Source organism: Eretmochelys imbricata, chromosome 4, assembly GCF_965152235.1.
Source record: "Eretmochelys imbricata isolate rEreImb1 chromosome 4, rEreImb1.hap1, whole genome shotgun sequence".
In the NCBI taxonomy this organism is placed as follows: domain Eukaryota; kingdom Metazoa; phylum Chordata; order Testudines; family Cheloniidae; genus Eretmochelys; species Eretmochelys imbricata.
This window is the reverse complement of record NC_135575.1, coordinates 62,229,073-62,232,461: the sequence shown is the minus strand read 5'-3', so window position 1 is coordinate 62,232,461 and position 3,389 is coordinate 62,229,073.

The window sequence follows — 3,389 nt, the reverse complement described above, 5'->3', positions numbered from 1 at the left end:
AGCCCCAAAGGAGGACCTAAGGTTTGTCAAATGTTTTGACATTCCCAGGAAAAAGGAACTATAGAAGTGGAAAGTTTTATTTAAAGATTTCCTCTCAGCTGTTGAACCGTAGTCCCTCCAGATACTCTGAGCTGTTCTTTCAGCTCTTCTCTCAACTCAGGGCTATTTTCTAATAATAATGAACTCTAGGGATTTTCAGTTTAAGGTACTTTGGTATTCATCCTGCTTTTCACTGAAACAACTTGATACCAGCCTGTTCTGAACATATGCATCTGAAACTGCCTGGCTAAGATTTTCAGAAGTAACAAGTTGATTCAGATGCCTCAATTTTTGGATACCTAACTTGAGACACCTTCAAGGGGGAATTGCTAAAGGGTGGATGCTCAATACTTTCTAAAAATCAGGCCTCTTACAGATGCCAGAAGTTGGGCACCCAAATATTGGGGAACCCCCCCCTCCCCCAAAAAAAAATCACTAGCCTCTTTTTTGAAAATCATGACTTTTTTTTTTAATATGTAACAAACGTGTGGAACTGAATGTTAGTTAATGTAGGTTTTTGTCCTATATTTAAAACATTAACGTCAAGTCCTAGCTAAATTTACTTTCTACAGTATATTATTTCATACCTGGGCAATATATTTTTCAGAAGTGTGCCCAATTTTGTTTTGGGCGCAACTACTTTAAAAATATTTTTCCACACACAGGTTTTTTTTTGTTTTTGTTTTAAGTGAGGGTATCATCTAACCCTCACCAACCACCAACGTTTCAGGGGGTAAGCAACTCGAACAATATGAGTAACTTGCAGTGAAGAATTTTTGCTCTTTACATTCTCAGATTGCCTTCTTGAATTTATTCCTTGCTTAAATGAACAATTTTTTACAAAGAGTATTTGGTCTGTACATTGTTCCCAAATAATTAATTGCAAGTATTCAGCCACTGAGCTGTGGGGACTTCATTTTCCCTGACTGGATGAGTTTAACCTTGAGAATCAGGTTTAGGAGTTCAAAATTAGTTTTTCACAAAAATTCTCCAACATTTCCTAAATCTCTTGACAGTAAATTTGTTCAGTAGAATATTTATCAAAAACAACAAACATGACAAATTAAGCTGAAGCAATTTTATTCTCAGGAACATTGTTTGTAGTATTTGATCAACTGTTAGCAACTTAGTAAACTAGAACATGGATAAGGAGTACTTGTGGCACCTTAGAGACTAACAAATTATTTGAGCATAAGCTTTCATGAGCTACAGCTCACTTCATCGGATGCATTCAGTGGAAAATACAGAGGGGAGATTTATATACATAGAAAACATGAAACAATGGGTGTTACCAACAATTTGTTAGTCTCTAAGGTGCCACAAGTACTCCTTTTCTTTTTTGAATACAGACTAACATGGCTGCTACTCTGAAAATAGAACATGGATGTTACTCTGGCATTTTTCACTCCTTGCAAAGAGTAATTCTGAAGACAGCACAAAAGTAGGATGATTCCTAGAAGAGAATGTGGTATAAGATGTATATTGACAGTTGTAAGACCTGTAGAGTTCTATGACAGTCAGTTCCAGTCTAACATTTTTAGAGCAAGGGCAAGCATTGACTAGACTGCTCTACCTTCTTCATTTCCCATCAATCCCTTTCTTCTCCTCCCCCCATTTCCTGTCTTCCCCATTCCATGACACTCCTGTCACTCACCCCTTTCTCCTTCTTCCTGTTTGAGCTCATGCCATCCATCCTTTCCTTATGTGGCTGTCATCAGTATCTGTCTCACTCTTTTCCTCTCATCTCAATTCCTCGTCTCAAACCTAGGAGACTTCAGCTTCCCTACTGATAACTTATCCAGCTTCTCCACAGTTCATTTCCTTTCTTTACTCTTTGTTTGACCTCCTGTTTTGGACTGACTTCTCTACTCACCAACAGCCTGATCCATTGCTCATTGTCCTCAGAAAGTTTGAATCAGGCCTCACTTTGGTTGCTTTCTTGGTTTTTTCCCCAACCACCATTCTCACATGTCTTAGTCTCAGAGTTCCTTCTCTCAGGCTCACCACTTACTTAATATTGCTCACTGCATCAACCTTTTGTATTGCTCATCTGTTTTCAGTTCCTTCCTTTCTTAATTTCCCTAACCTTTTACAACTCTATGACCATCACGTTCCTCTCCCTCAGATTAGTTTCCATTGCTCATTCCTCTCACAGCACTGTCCATCCAGACATGCAGAAATTTGCTTTTCCCGCATCTGTTTCTACCCCCTTAGATGGTCTGACTGCCGAGTACTTCTGAACAGAATTCAGGGACCATAATTGACTTCCTCCACTTTCTTTCAGCTCTGCCTTTTTCTTTGCTAAGCCAGTTTGCTCCTCCTCCATAATTGACTTCTCTTCCTTCTTTATGAATAGTCTCTAAATTTTGCAAAATAATCAGTGGGGTTATCAGATATTAGATTAGCTGCATGACTATAAACATCAAAATGCCACTGGCATCAGAACACAATTTAGGCCTCTTTGTACATAATGCTGACTGTTAACTTGATTTGACCTAATTCACTACCACTTTATGCCATTACTACCCCTCAACATAGACTGAGAAAAAATATTATATTTGTAAAACAATTAGTACAATGTTATTTTAAAATGTCTCCTAGTTTCATTCCTCTTACTTTTTGGAATTGTTGCCTCCTTTTTAATTTTTGTCTTCCACTAATTACCAGGCACTGATCAATACAAATTAGATAATATCTACTTAGTTGTCCAGTAAAATGGGGGAAAATTAAGTTATTGACTCAAAGAAAAGTAGTGATTGAAAATTAAATATATTAATTAAAGAGTAATTACCTTTTTACTACCTTTTTCCTACAAGTGATTAGAAATGCCTATGTATTAGCAGAGAATCATTAACTGAGAAATAAAATTAATTCTTCTGTGAGGTTACTTCAGTATAAGTTACTAACAGCTAATACCACTAACAGTGAATTGGTACCATGATATTTTGATCGTAAAACAAGGGATCTCTTTGATTTACCTGAATGCATCTGAGGATGAATTTTTTGCTACTGTGTATTTACACTTCAGCAATCCATAAATATCTATATACAGATACTAGGGCAATGCAAATTGGATAAAATAGGCAAAAATACTTTAATGCAGAATCTGAGAAAGGTCAATGAAAAATCCATTTTCCATTCACTTTCAGTGTATGGAAATTCTCTGTTTGTGCCAGCAAATTTCAAGTGACCTTTTAATATAAATATTTCAAAGTGGGAATATCATTTTGTTAAGCTGTTTATAAACAAGTTACATGTTTTTTAACGACACTTTTGAATAAAAGTTTTTTAAAAGTATTCTCACTGGGGAAGACTTCTTATCTTTTCCCCACCCTTTTTATCTGCCCAGG